This window comes from Dermacentor albipictus, chromosome 9 (genome assembly GCF_038994185.2).
Source record: "Dermacentor albipictus isolate Rhodes 1998 colony chromosome 9, USDA_Dalb.pri_finalv2, whole genome shotgun sequence".
Classification (NCBI taxonomy): Eukaryota; Metazoa; Arthropoda; class Arachnida; order Ixodida; family Ixodidae; genus Dermacentor; species Dermacentor albipictus.
The window spans coordinates 43,996,534-44,010,958 of record NC_091829.1 but is presented as its reverse complement, the minus strand read 5'-3'; the positions used below and the strand labels follow the sequence as shown (position 1 = coordinate 44,010,958).

General features: G+C 46.7%; 1 protein-coding gene and 1 long non-coding RNA gene across 3 annotated transcripts in view; both read right to left on the bottom strand.

Moving 5' to 3' along the window:
* Positions 1 to 14,425, bottom strand: part of LOC139049469 (serine/arginine repetitive matrix protein 1-like) — a 145,918-nt gene extending 131,493 nt beyond the window's left edge. The window contains exon 1 of one of the 2 annotated variants that reach the window (XM_070524947.1): positions 14,186 to 14,425. The gene's annotated coding sequence lies outside the window, so the exon portion shown is untranslated. The remainder of the gene's footprint in view (positions 1 to 14,185) is intronic. The other variant, XM_070524946.1, reaches the window with a different exon arrangement.
* LOC135920493 (uncharacterized) lies at positions 8,223 to 10,383 on the bottom strand. Its single transcript, XR_010570268.2, has 2 exons — positions 8,963 to 10,383; positions 8,223 to 8,345 (listed from the first exon to the last, which is right to left on the bottom strand). It is a non-coding gene; the product is annotated as an uncharacterized lncRNA (long non-coding RNA).

The following is a 14,425-nucleotide window of genomic DNA, read 5'->3' as shown; positions in this document are numbered from 1 at the left end:
TTAGTTTTATGTAGTGTCATACTACTGTTACACTGGTATTGCCAGATGAGTGTACTATATGTGCCTTATGTTTGCTTGCATTTTCATGATTAGCAACCTCCTCTGTGTGTTTGGCAGTTGCATATAGTCTCCTGCCCTAATTGTTTGCCCCCATATTCCACGGTATGGGCCTGTTGTGTTTCAAGTTCAGGTACTCCCGAGGTTGTGTTTCTGAAGGGAGGGGTAGTCATCTTTGCATCTCGTATGCTAGCTGGCATAGTATCTTGGGACGAGGTTCTGAGCTCTTGAGACAAAGAATTTGTGCTGCAGGCTGCAACTCTACTCCGTCTAGGAGCTTGTTCGTCAGCTCTTTTTCATAGAGGTCATCAAGCATGGTACAGTTGGAAAGACCTGTTATTACTACCCGATGCCTGTATTCGATGAGTTGTCTTTTTTGTGTGCTGCTGGTAATTCATACCGTGCCATACCTTGGACACAAGCACAGCATCTGCGATTTTCTATAGTATGCACTAGTCCACCCCCATTATTTCGAGATTATTCTGTTCACCAGGTGTGGAAGTTGCGTCCAGGCATTGCATAATTGTTTCACCCACGTGCTGGCTCTGCCGTCACGGGCTTACACTAGCTGAGGATTTGTGGATGTTGACTTGCGGGCATATTTGTCCAGCTATGTGGATCACAATGTGCAATCTTGGGTAGTTCTTGATTCTAGTCTTTCTTTTTTTTCCGACGTCCATATGAGCTGACTTATCAGAAAGCGAGAGGCCAGACTGGCCAAGAAAGTCTGCAGTGTTGTCGAGGGCTTGTTGCATCATTCTTGATTTCTGTATAAGATAGCTTTCCCATGGACTGTAATACACCATAGGCTGTAGTGTTTCTTGTAGTATGCCCGTGTTGTTGGTGTGTGTGCGCCAAATGTACCTCCAACTCTCACCTGAAATTTTCTGTCTTTCAGAAAGTTGCTGTTTAAGTGCTCTACCAGAAATGTTTTTGCTTATCGTTCCTCTTATTAGAGCAGCATGAGGTACTGTTGTTAAAAGCCTTTTCACTCTCTTCACTCTTTCATAAGCAGTATTACACAATGTCCTGCAATAAAGTTTCTGCTGCTTATGTCCCACTCATATCTGCCAGAAGGGACAACTCTCGAAAAAGGTTTTCTTTGTGCTATGTGTGCGACGTAGTATGAGCATTCATGCCTTTTATACATCTGTAGAACCAGCTTCCTGACAGAGTACTTGCTACACCTGCTCATGCTTATTTGTGCAGTGCTGTTGAACAATACATATCGATGCAATGAATATTTACACACTCGAATTATCACGAAAGATGGTTGGTTTACAATTCTGCCCTTTGCTTTCTATTGGTGTTAGATTTTGCATAAGCATGCCCCCCTATGCAATAGTATTTTGAAGTGTAAGGGTTCAATAAAAGGTGATGAACTAAATCTAAGTGCAAGAGCTTTTTTTCTCACCTACAACTCCCATCGAAATGCGACTTCCATGGCTGGCAAATCAACCCCTCGCCTTGTGTTGGCAGCAGAATGCTATAGCCACAGTGGCAGGTGAACAAATTGAAGAACAATATTTCTGTCTATAATTTTTTTTCTTGCCTGTATGTAAGTAAAGTTTGGAATAAATTTGTCATGGCAAAAAAGCCCAGTTTATGGTCTTTTATTGAATAAGCCACATATTGTGTATAGTTGAAACGCAGAAATTTGTTCTGAAATCCTTGGGTGATATATGTTCTTGCAAGTAGCATGGTATTTCATTACTTATAAAAATAATAATCGCAGCGGATATCGTTATATGGATTTACACACTAATATATGTGATCACAAACTTATTAGAAACTTACTAGAAACATGGAAGGCATGTTTCTGCACACTTGATCCGCTGTGAATGTGCAAGAACTGCTTGTACTGGCTGACTTCACTGCACAGTTTTGATTTACTTTTCTTCAGCGTGTCGTTTTATACCGTTTTATCCCCACAAGAACAGGCCGTTTGCCTGCTTTTCGCATTGTTGCACGAGTTCTACATAATTGTGCTGGAGGGTACGTTGTCACTTTGCCTCTATAGCAAGCAATTTAATTAATCTGCTAGCTGTACAGTTGATTACCTTGCAGAGCAAGTGTTCATACAGATGCAGTAAGGATACAAAGTCCGCAACATAGCCTATGTTTATTGGTTTCTGTGCAAGAAAAAAAAATCTCCAGAGAAGAGGTGCAACTTAGCGTGCATGTAATATTTTATTCAAGCCACGGATTTAATACTACCGTAGCAAATTCATTACGATAGCCTACACTTTTGCTCTGTCAAATTTAATAAGAGGCAAGATAAGCTTTCAAGATGAATCGGGAAATTCATGCTTGAAAACCGACAAGAAAATGCAACTGAACGGTACCGCGTTCAGCGCAACGTAGAAACTTCGGGTACTTTGCTGTCTTGTCATTTGCCCTTGCCGAGGTTGAAATAATTCAAGCTGCTCCGTAAGCGCGATTTTTGCATGCTACTCAACAAAAGAAAATTGTGACGACCTCGTCGTCTGCTGGGGATCGAACACCTCCTAGGACTGACAACTCGCAAAGGCGCACGAAGCAAAGGTGAAAATGCACTTCATTTGCTGTGTAGCGTGTCAACAAACGCATAGCAATAGGAGAATGCAATCTGTACAAGTTTTTTATTCTCCCTTAATTCGCGCACGTACCTAATTCGACGATCCACGTCTCCGCGATTGCACTGCTCGTGCGAGACGCCATCAAAACAAACCGGCGAAATAGCTCCGTTGACAGCTCTCCGCGCAATTTCGACGGAAAATTGCAGCGATCGGTGCGACGGTGCGACTGTGCGACCAACCGGTTGGTCGCAGCCGAAAATCGGGGGGTCGGCACTGCGACTGCGATTTTCATCGCAAACGACGGAAATCGCACTTCCGGTGCGACGAAAATCGCATCATGTGAAACAGGCTTGAGCCGACGCCGACAACACCGGCTTTTCTGCGACACGAGCTCCTTAACGCTGTCGCGTTAAAATAAAGGCTAGTATGCTTCGCATCCTGGGCTTAACCTTAGCTAAGCCACAGCCATTTTTTAGATTAGGAGACGCAAGCGGCTTGCGTACGCATTAACTAGGGGCGACGGTACTGCGCATGCGCCCACCCAGACGTAGGGGCCTGCGCATGCGCAGTACCGTGGCCCCTAGTCCTCGCGTAGGCAAGCCTCTTGCGTCCCCTAGTCTAAAGCTCTCTAACGGCGCGCGAGATTGAGCAGCGATCGTCAGTAGCCCTTACGCCCTGTCGCGAAATGCCCGGTTGCTGCCGGAGCACCACGCCCCTACCCCCCTCCTCCCAACCCTCAACGGCCTTTCGCGCGACGAAAAACGGCGCGTTTACACTCTCCGCCTTCTTCGTTCACGCGCGACAGATTGAGCCGTGGTCGTCGGCTTCCGTCGCGTGCTTTCACCCGTACATATAGCAATATACGACGCGCGGCGACGGTGTTATCGCCTTTCGACTTTACGTAACATCACGGCGACGGCGACGCCGATGGCAAAAATTCGTTTGGTGTGTGCATCGACAAAAATAAAACTTTTGTATGTCGTCTCACAAACAAGACAAAACATGTTCACTTTAACTACACCCTGGCTTCTTTTACACTTGCCGCAGTTGATAGCCTTAAATATTTAGGCGTAACTATTTCCAAGAATCCGAGTTGGAAGGAGCACGGTAAATACATTTGTTCGACAGCAGAAATGAAACTCTGGTTCTTGCGTAGGAAGCTCAAGCTTGCTTCGAAAGACGCTAAGTTGACTGCCTAGCTACATCTGGTAAGACCGACACTGGAATACGCCAGTGTTGTATGGGACCCTTATGAAACAGGATTGATAAACATGATTGAAAGAGTGCAACGAAGAGCTGCTCGATTGATTCTGTCTCGTTACTCGCAAACTGATTCTGTTACAGAAATGTTGTAATTACTGAAGTTACCCTCCTTAGCCGAACGGCGCCATGTAGCCAGACTTAAGTTTCTTTTTTTTTTGCTTTGGAAAGGGCATTTCGACATAAATACAACTCCCTACTTAGCACCAAGGCAAGGCAGAACCTCAAGAGGTACACAGGAACATAATTTCCGGATATCTCAACCACACATTAATGCATACGCCAATTCTTTCTTCCCCAGAACAATAAGTGAATGGAACAGACTACCAATAACCATTATTCAAAGTGATACCGTAGCACAATTTGAAAACAATCTGAGGCAAATCATGCCCTAAACAAAATCATGTACATTACGTTAGATTAACACAGATTGTGTTTATTGTCTCTGCATATTGCTATTGTATTTGTGCTGTTACTAGTTTTCCGGTTTTTTATGAATGTATGCTCAAAAAGACAGTGTTTTATGTATAATTGGCGTGCATCGTGTATAATGTACATTATGTTATTTTTCATTTTCTGTGCTGTACCCCACCCCTGTAACGGCCTCCAGGCCAACACTATGACTAAATAAATAAATAAATAAATAAATAAATAAAAACAGCCCAGTACTATGCGATAACGAAACTACTGACACGAGGAAAGCGCGGGCGGCGCTTAGTCGAGTGAAAACGAAACCGTTCGACCGCGCGAGTAGTTGTCAATGGTATTGTCAACGAGCTCTTTTTTCTAAGCATCCAATAGAAGTATCTAAATAGCCTTTTCTTCCGTCTTATAATGAGGTGAGATTACCTCTTTATTATGAGTCGGGTAGTAATGACAGAATTGTAATCAGCAGTTGATTCCTACGCCATGTTCCGGTGGTGTGTCAAATCGTGTCCTGCATTTACCTCAATTTATTGAGCTCTAAAGATGTGTTCACGATAGTAATGACGCCTTAGACGTTCTCGAGCACTAATCTAGTCCGTTAGCTTCACATAATATTTGCCTGTAATGTAGTTAAAGTGGAAACCATCTGAGTGCGTACACAGTGGTCACCATAAAGCAATTGTCAGTGGATACAAAATCGGTAAATCGACGATTGCAAAAATATAATCGTATCGATACCGAGCAAATCGTGCTATTAAATAAACTTAAATTTAGGGTTTTACGTGCCAAAACCAGGATCTCATTATGAGGCACACCGTAAGGGGGGGGGGGGGGTGACTCCGGAAACTTGGCTCACCTGGGGTTCTTCAACGTGCACCTAAATCTAAGTACACAGTTGTTTTCGCATTTCGCCCCCATTGAAATGAACCGCAGTGGCTGGGATGCGTTTCTACAATTGCTAGTAGGTACAGCGGGAGGTGGCACTTTTCACAGCGCTCGACGTTTCTGCGCAGGCGCGAGTAAGAGCGGGTGCGAGAGAGAAAATCTGGGGGCCTTTGCTCCTTGAATATGTGAGTCTGCCTAGGCACAACGGAGGAGGTTTCTTAACGCGTGTTGTACGCATTTGTCCCCTAGGCATGCCGGCGTTGCGTAGTGCGGTCGCGTTTGTTTACGCTCCACCGCTGGCTGCCCGCGCGGTGAGGCAGTGCGCACGGACGCTCCATTTGGTGATCGCTGTGTCTGAAGGGGCAAGGCTCTGACTGGTATAAGTCGCGGGTCGCTTTTTTAGTCGCGACGATAGATTGCATTATTTAGAAGCACTGCTCCAGGAGGGCACATGTAACCGGCAAACGGAGGCCTCAGGAGAGCACCTGAGGTTATATTAATGCAGGCGGCGCAGGATCTCCAGGGCACCCAAGCGGTAGCGGGGGGATCAAAGCTGGAAGCGGGGCGGCCCGTGGGTTGGGGCCGCGGAGGCTGAAGCGTGCCGGGGTGTGTTCGCATAAAAAATTTGCTGTCTGCGATAGCGGGCAGACGGTACAATACGTACAATGTACGTACAAGACGTACAATATACGCCCCTGGCACGCGCAGGTCTCTGCTAGCCCCAACCCACGGATTAGTCCGGGTTCTAGCTTTGATCTCCCCGTTGCCGCTTTGGCGTCCTGGAGGCGCCTCCAATAATGCGAAATAATGACACGCTGTTTTCATTAGTAAAAAAACACGACTGAATAAGTATAAATACGTCCAGCCGCCAACTTGCGATGCTAAGTTCAACAATACCACGCCCCGCGACTTCTGCCGGCACGCCTAGGGACAAGCGCATACAACACGCGCTAAGAAACTCCTCCGTAGTGCCTATAGACCAGAACACGCTAGTCTCGCACCCAGACTAACCGAACGCATACTCTCGCACCCGGATTGCCCGGTCGACCGGCGCTATTTTGTACTGGGCTGCCAAAGTGTGTTCGCCGGCGGCGAGTAGACATGGCAAGCGCCAGCTCTAGGGCTCCAAAGTGCGGAAATGTGCCCGTTCGCACGGATACAAAGTAGAAGAAGTCATCTGGGCATCATTGCGTCGTGTTTGGATGCCAAAACAACCAGCGGAAAAGGAGCAGCTAGGTTGCTTAGCGCTGTTTGCGAAGAGCACAACACACGTAGGGAATCGTGCCGGTGCGGTGTTTTCAGCCTGCGCCGATTTCCATCCGCAACGAAGAATGCCAAGCTGCGCCACCGGTGGATAGCTTGAATAGGAAGAACTACCAACCCAGTGAAAATGCACGAGTGAGTATTCGATCTGTGTATATTTTGGTGCCACGTTCAACTTTGCGCCCTACAAACGTGATACGCAGGTTTGCTCCGAGCACTTTCTGGGCATCAAGCCTACAGAGAAGAATCCCGCGCCGGTGCTTCGCCTTGGCTATAACAAAAAGGCAAGCCTTTTCGTGTTTTCATTCAGGCAGAGCTCCCGACGGCTAAGCGGAACAGTTGAGTTTGCGGTTAGCGATACTTGCAGCTGGTGCACGGAATGACCATTAAGCGTGAACGACAAGTTGTAGGCCTTGCTGGTGAGCGTTATTGCTAATGAAAGTGAACCGAAGTCTGCTCGTCACGTAGCATGCGTCCACAAAAACGTAAACGACGACTACTCGTCGCCGAAGGTGTTCTTGCAGCGCACCTACCTTTACGAGCTGGTGTTGCAGGTGTCATTCGTAACGAATTCATTTGAGCCTCCTGAGCTCTAAACTGCGTGCGGGCTGTTATGAGGGGCAAAGCGCAAAATATTTCCGTTCATATGGGGAGGAAAATAAGGTGCTTAATTATTCTTGTATTTTGTAACAAAATTTTGATCGTTCTCACTAGTTTTTTTTACTGTTTTCTTTTCTAAGGGAGCGCCAACAATCCGATGGCCTCGCACAAGCGAAACAGGTCTGGTACCAGGTAGCTGCAGTTGGTGGGGCTAATTTCTTAGAATGCAGGTGCGGTTGTTGTCTTGTACCAAAGGGGTCCTGATGATGCAGCTTTAAGTAGGGATGGTAATTTTACGTGCCCTGTCATGGTTTGTGCAACTGTACAACACCTGCATCTGTCACGCTCGCCCTGTTATACGGGCTTTGACTGCACATGTAGTTGAACATTATAACTACTGTAGTACCTCATTTTCCAATGAGTGCAGGTTTAGCATCATATGCTGCTTGTTCGAGTGCTGTAGGCTTTTGTTCTGAATGTTGTACTCTTAAGTGGTTGCACGATACAATTGGCCTGGTGTATTTTCTGTTTCATTTTGAAAGGACTTTATATCTTCGCAAAAGTGATGGCATGGGAAAGAACTACAGCCCTTCTTACTATAACATCTATTTTGTTTTCAGTGTGCAGGTGGTGAAGGGCAGGCGTGTGCTAACCAGGCAGTCAAACGACCTCGCCAGTTGGTTGCCAAGCGCGGCCAACCCAGTAGAGACCATTCCCAGGTGAAAATTTCCAACTGGGAATGCAACTGGTTCCAGTTCAACTGGTTTATGGAACAATTCCCAGTTGGTCCCCATTGCAACTGGTCCCAGTTGATCCCCATTGCAACTGGTCCCAGTTGATCCCCATTGCAACTGGTCCCAGTTGGTCCCCATTGCAACTGGTCCCAGTTGGTCCCCATTGCAACTGGTCCCAGTTGATTCCCATTGCAACTGGTCCCAGTTGGCCCCTTTGCAACTGGTCCCAGTTGGTCCACATCGGAACAGGTTCCAGTTCCTATTGCAACTGGCATCGATTGTGCAATAGAGGTAGTGAGCCATGGCCAGCAGGAACCACTGGTAAACGTTTACACACAAGTGGGATTCAAGCTGGCCATAGCTTGTATGCTTTTTGTGGTTGCCATCGCGTGTCGCAAAGAACCAGCCGATTCAGTGAACTTTATGCAGCCGAAGCAGCTTGGTGTTGAAATTGGACATTTATTGGGACACTTGAGCTTGTGTTTAGCGATGAAACATCTTGAATGCTCCCTTGATGACCTTGCACACGTTTACACATTTCGTAACTCTTGCACATCACCATCTGAAAGAAATATTTATATGCATTCAGTAAAAAGGCAACCACTTCGTACAAGCAATTCTACTTATACATCATACAGACATGTGTATCAGTAGTGTATGCACTTCTGCTACAAGTTATAGGCAGAGCTACAGATACTTCTGTGTGCTATTCAAAGCACAAGTCTTGCACGACACTGGTTCGTATTGACACGTGAACTTTTCTCGGTAACTGCACTCACCCACTGGCCACTTAAGTTTATCGCTCTGCACAAGACGCACCTGCATGGCTGTAGCTTACTCGAATGCTATCGTTGACTATTTGTTGTGTATATATGTTATCGCTGAACCTAGAGTAATCAGATTGTATGCGCGACACGAACTGTGTAGTACTTTCTGGAAGTAATGCGGGCACCATCGTTTACGCCGGAACCTTCGGCAAGTTACGTGAAAAAAAAAAACCGACGCGTCTGACTCGCAGATAATGGGGCTCAAAAACAAGCACCAAGCTCGCAAGCATTGATGTGTACAAACGTCACGTAGTAGAACACTCGAGTCAACGACAATGTGCTGCAGTATTGACACCTTTGTGATAAAGAACCACTTGCACTCGAAACATAAATAAGTTCAATATATAATTACCTCCAAATGGCAGAATCAAGAGCAGGGAAAAGTGCGCACGTCAATCCAAACACGATGGGTCCACAAAGCCGCGTAGTCGGTGTTAAAACAGGTGTCATCCGTTGGCCTGTAATCATGCCGTCTTCCAAAGGTGAAAATGTCCAACACTAATACTACTTAAATGAGGTTACACAGGCAATGACACCACAGGTTCCTCTAGAAAAATCTTTTCAGCTGCGCACGCCTCGCTCCATGTCTCGCTCGAATAGCTTGCTGTTAATATGGCTGCCGAACTACGCCGCACGTTTACACAGTTTCGTATTTGTGATGAAGTTTCTCGCTATTAATAAATATTACGCTATCTATGTGAGGTAAGAATTTTATTTCACTTTTATTTGACATAATTTAAATTTATTGCTATATTATTATTATTGTTTGAGCCATAGAGGTTTCAGCCGATCATGAGAAGATACGCAACTAATGTTTCTTTTTTTTTCAAAATGGCGGTTGTTGTGGTCATGGTACAGTGGCTAGTCATGGTAGAGCACTGTCGGTGTAAGCATCATAATATTCTTTCACCGTGTGGAAGACTGTACTAGACTAGCCATGGACGCGTAGTAAGCGTGCGTTGTGTAGCTCTATGCACTGCTCAGCATTTTCTTTTCCTTTTTCTCTCTTTTTTTGTCGTAGGGAAGTAATATCGCCGTGCTGCAAACACCAGTTGTTTCCACCAAATGCCATACAGCTCACTAGCGCTTAGCTAGGCAACGACGTCAGCGGCACAAAGTTGGTGCAACATTACCATAACACCGCGATGTCGGTCAGGCACGCAACGGTAACGTCATGAGACGAACCAATGCCTCATTAGACAACTAAAGACTAGGGCCAACATTCACAAATTTAGTGCGTTGAAACTAAAGCACGCGTACGTGTCAAGGCAATGTGCTCCACATTTACGCAAGAGGATCCTGCATGATTCAGTTATCCATATAAATAAATCTTGTGTCGGATAAAACCCATCTCTAATGTCGCACTCGTTGCAGCATATCGCTTAACTCAACTTTTTTATGTTAACAGTTGTACGAGTACAGATCCCAACTACTAACCAGTTGCTACTATACAACTGGTCAGAGTTCCAGTTGGAATCCAAATGGAACCAGTTGCTTCCAGTACAGCTGGTTCAGGTTCCAGTTGGATCCCAACTGGGACCATTTGCTTCCAGTACAACTGGTAATGGTTCCAGTTGCGTTCCAGTTGCATACCAACTGGGACCATTTGCTCCCAGTACAACTGGAGATGGTTCCAGTTGGATCCCAACTGGAACCAGTTTCATCCCAGTTGGTTTCTAACTGGGACCAGTTGACCTGTAACTGGGACCGGTTGGTTTCCTACTGGAACCAGTTGTTCCCAGTTAATACCAGTTGGAACCAGTTGGATTCCAGTTGAATATTTTCACCTGGGTTAAAAACAAGACCAAACTGAAAGTGCAGATGACAGTGTTCTGCGTGCTTTAATAATATATGGCACCAACACAGTGCTGTAAATTCCTTCACAGGTTACGTGCCAAAAAGCTCACAGGTGTTCTAGCATATAGCGCGCGGTTTGTACAAACGTAATAGCGTACCTACCCGATGTATTCGCTTCTGCAGTCTGCACAGCACTCAGTGTGTCCATTGTGGACTTGCAGGAGGTCTTGAAGTTTGATTGAATCCAGACAGCGAAAATGACAGGTTAAAAAAAAACGTGAAACACGCCTTCCGCCCAGCTAAAAAGCCCAAGTTTCGCTTTCGCGCCGGGTCGTATCTCCCGGCGTGGCAGCCCAGGCCTGCTACTTCGCGGCGCTTGGGATAGATGGCGCGACCGGCGCTCATCAATATGGCGGCGCCCTTTGAATTCACGGTGTTCTGGTGTATATTGGCCTCGAGCTCCACCACTGGAAAAGCTGGCGCCACCATCGGCGTGACGTGCTAGGAGGGATCACGTGGACATAGCGGCCGCGTCGGCTGCTTCGGGCGCGCCGAAGCGAGCTGAAAACGAGTTTAAATTCCCTCGTACGCTGCGGTCCTCATTTAGTGGCGAAATTTTCCCGCTTCGAATGTCTCATTTACAACGCTTGAAAGCACTACAATAGGTAGTGGCTGCCTTTGAAGGCGCGCAACATGGTAGGCTACTGCTCGGTGCTGCAGGGCCGGACGCACATAACGGAGGCCGGTGTCAGCCTTATTCACACGTAGCCGCAGGACAAGAAGCTGCGTGAAGCTTGGCTCGCGAAACGTAAAACCGGAAAACAGTCATCGGCTACAACTCGGGTATGCAGCAAGCACAGACGCGAGGAAGATTTCTGCTACGGCACCCGGTCTGCGATGTTCTGAAAACGCGCGCTGAGACGCTCGTCCGAGTCCGCATGCCCGACTAATATCATGACGGTTTGGTCTATGAACTTGTCGATGCTGTAGATACTGGCAAGTTCAGTGGAGTGGAAAGGCAGCGGTAAGAAGCACATTTTAAAAAAGCATGGCATATGTTCATGTTTGTGTTATGAATTAATGCACTGGATTACAAAATAAGGAGCAGCGGGAAATTGCACGCTGAGGACACCGATAAACATACAGTGCGACGGAACTCGAGAAATAGTACTGAAAGGTCAAAGAATTTAGAAAAAAAGAAAGATTGAATCGTCGCGACGGTACATCACAGGCGTCGAAGTCTCTACGATGAAATTATTTTTGAACAGCTCTGATAGCGCCCACGCAACAATGGTTGCTTGTATATTGTCAAATGCTCATATTCTGCGACTGGCACGGTGCGAAAACGCGCGCGCGGAGAAAGCGAAACAGTGCGCGGACAAGCATGCAGACGCGCAGTCGGTCGCTGCGAATCGGCGCGATCGCTGCATTGAGTCTTCGTTCTATTACGCTCCATTTAGTTATACAAACGCTATAAGAACATATTTCACATAGTTTGCTCTCAGAGTTTATCTACCTTTCACGCAAGAAGCCGGTTCGGGAGACTCCATGGCTGCGACCGCGCGCAGTGGCGTTCAATGTACTACGTATTCGGTAAAGAGGTAGCGTCTGTAAACGATTGTGTGCTTTCAGTTTGCCCAAGATTATTATTTAGACAGTAAGAAACTTCTCTCGTTTCGAAAGTACTTACAGAAATGTCCGGGAGAGCTCGCGCGTGATGTTTTCAGTGAGCGCTGACAGCAAAACCTAAGAGGAGCGCGCCACGTGATCCCTCATACTACGCCAGCGAGGCGCTTCCGATAGATGGCGACTCCGTAACTCCTCGCCGCCAATAGGCAGAGTCGTATATTCAAGGTGCAAAAGTCCCCACATTTCCTCTCTCGCACCCGCTCCTACTCGCGCATGCGCGCAAACATCCGTCGTCTCCACGAGTGCCACGCCCCGCTGTACCGACTAACAATTGCAAATACGCGGCCGGGATTCGATCCCACGACCTCGTGCTAAGCAGCCCAACACCATAGCCACTAAGCATCCACGGCGGGTCGCAGTCTAGTACACTGTAGGTCGAAGCGTGCTATAGCGAAACGCGATAACAGTCAGACCGTATCAAGAGCGTTTCGTAGTATTTCTTTCGTGAGAACAAAGCTTGCTTTTGTAGCAACTAAACTCATTAAAACACTTCAAAACAATTTGACAAATAGGATTGTTTTTTCAGACAACTAGACAAAAAAACCTCTTATTTAGTTTGCTAAAATAAGTAAGCCTTAGTTTTTGCAACTTGTCACTTGCGCTTTGCAGATAATGCCTTGGTCATGGTGCAGAACACCCGCGTGCATTCAAATGCCCGATCTACGTTCACCAGTGAACGGGCCCGGGCATGGCCCGGGCCCGCGGGTTCAATTAAGGTTGAATACACAGCCCCAGGCCGGCCAAAAATCGCTCTACCCGGCCAGGGCTTTCGGGCCAGCCAAGACCCGTGCAGTGCTCTACATTGAAACTTGAAAACAGGGCCAACCTCAGCTTGTCGGTGTTGACGAAGGCAGAGCAAGAAATTCTTGCTGCTGCGCGGCCTGCCTATCGAAGTCAACATATAGCGCGTCACCTGTTAGCAGGCAAACGAACCCTACACAGCATTCCCCACAACAGCAGCAGGGGGTCGCGTTTCAAATGTATTTTCGCGGCTGACTGGCGTTTCCATGCACCGAAAACATGTGAGCAAGCAACGCGGAGAGCAGAAGCAGGATCCATGATGGGACAGCGCACGTAAGTTCGCATGGCCTCAGAGATTGCCGCCATAACTCGGGGAAGATCCAGAACAAACATAAATCATTATATGATGAATCCTATTTATTTTGTTGCAGCAGTTTTTTTTTCTTCTTCTTTTTGCTGCTGCGAAGCAGGCAAACACCGGCACGAAATAGTTCATTAAACAAGGTCGACTCATGCATGTGACCTCACTGATATCTTTCACGTTGAGTACATTGCATTTTGCAACACGCGAAATCAGCTGCAAGCGCCTTTCGGTAACAACGTAGTGCCATTTCGTATGTTCATGCGAGAATGTGCCGAAAACCAGCATTTTTCTTGCGTTCTCGCCTGATGAGCACGGACTGCGTCGTAACCTACGGATCTCGTGTACGGGCACGCCAGTCGACGAGCAGATGAATTGCAATTGCGACATATGGCATGTACACAATGACATAGCAATAAACTACATTTGCTGCCACCGAGTCAGACAATACTCTCTTTAGAGCAAGATTATTTTGTGTCCGTCCGAGCCGCTATCAATCCAAGCACTGCAATAAATTCATATATATATTTCGCAACCAGCTGGACTATATGCTACCACCACGCGCGGTGCTTCGCTGCATATGTCGGTCTCTGGCTCACGTAGTCATTGGATTCAGCAACCACAATGCCAGTCTATTCATATTTTACGATCATTCACGCAAAACGTTAAGCAACTGCAAACATCTGTCATTTAACATCAAAAGTAAAGAAACGCGAAGCGACGTATCTTTCCGGACGCTCGCAACTGGCTTTACGGTAAGACAACTAAACGCTGTCAATGTCAGGAGAAAGCCTTGCGTACCAATAATGCACTACACACTAACGGCACATACTTCGTGCTATCGCGGACTTTCTTTCAACTTACTTTCTTACTCGAAAACGAAAACACTGCGTCGCACTACCACCAGCATCAAACACGGCCATGTCTGCGCCAAAGTTTTAGTTTGTCAAGGCTCGCGTTTGAAAGAATACGTCGTTGTCAGCTTACCTCTCGCAAGAATACCTTGAGCTTCAATTTTGCAGCATCTCTGTGCACTACAGCAAGCTTTCAGAAACCACACGCTCACTCACAAAATACTTTCACAAACTCTTTCAGCTTGCCGTCTGCTAGGCAAATCGCCGCGTTTCAAGCCAACGCGCGCCATAACACGCATGCACACTAAAAAGAAAAGCTGTCAGAAAGACAAACTTAATAAAGTTTGACAAGTGCAAGTAATGCTTTACAATG